Source organism: Corvus kubaryi, unplaced genomic scaffold (genome assembly GCF_017639235.1).
Source record: "Corvus kubaryi isolate FWS band 111438036 unplaced genomic scaffold, C.kubaryi_AGA036_p1.0 37266, whole genome shotgun sequence".
Lineage (NCBI taxonomy): Eukaryota > Metazoa > Chordata > Aves > Passeriformes > Corvidae > Corvus > Corvus kubaryi.
The window spans coordinates 3,618,671-3,619,762 of record NW_024581081.1 but is presented as its reverse complement, the minus strand read 5'-3'; positions in this window follow the sequence as shown (position 1 = coordinate 3,619,762).

Here is a 1,092-nt window from a genome sequence, read left to right as displayed (position 1 = left end):
TTGAAAAGGTAGGAAATTGTTGCCTTGTACATCACAAAAAACTAAACCCCAAACAAACAAAACACAAACCCCCCAAAATAAAACAAAAAACCCAAACAAAAACCCAACGGGGGATGTGCTTTACCTCTGTCACAGAAGGCATTGAGGCTAGAAAGATCTCTGGATTATGCTCTTCATTACCAAGCCAGGCACCGCTTGTCCACAAAGTCTGAGTCGGCCCTAGGTCTGACTGTGTCTGTCTCTTGTCCTGTCTGCCTGCCCTTATTCACGATATTTCAAGGAATCAAGGAGCTCAAGGTATCATTCATGTTTTTAAGATGGCAAGAGAATTTAACACAATTTTAAAATACTGCCTTTTCACGCTTGGACGCTTGAAGACTTCGAGATGAATTTAGAGCCTGTTTGCCCTCGGGGCGTAAGCCCCGCCATATCTGTCTTTACTTCGGCTCTGCTTTGGGCTGGGCGGGAGAGGACCGGGAAAAGGCGCCGGAGTAGCGCCGCATCGCGCCCGACCAGTGCGGCTCAGTCGGGAGGGCGGCCGTCCCGGCACGACCCCCGTCCCCGCCCGCATGCCCACCCCGCGCTGGGGAAGGGTGTTCCCGGGGCGGGCGAAGGGCGGGAAGGGGGACGGGTTAGCGAGAGAGAAAATCGGCGGCTGTCGGCGCGGAGCGAGCTCGCATTCCGCGCCGGCGGCTGGGGCTGCTCGTCCGCCTCTCGCCATGGGGCTGCAGCCCCGGCGCGCCGCGGGGCCCTGCCCGCCCGCGGGGAGAAGCGCCGCCCTGCCCGGAGCGCGCTCCGCGCCTCCCTGGGCGCGCAGCGACGAGCCGGAGGGAACTCCCGGGCGCCCCGCCACCCTGCCGCCCCTCCTGCCAGCCATCCTGCCGGCCGCCTCCTCTTCCCCCGCTGCCGCCCGGGCACAGCCCAAGAAGCCGCCGGCGACCGCCTCGGCCCCCAAGAAGGCAGCGCCTCGGCCCGCAGAGGAGAAGGGGGCGAGGAAGGCGCGGGGGGCGCCCCCGGAGCGGCCGGGCCCCCTCTCCAGCTCCTGGCCTTGCTCGTCCCTGCAGCGGCCGCCGCCGCGGAGACCGCCGGCCG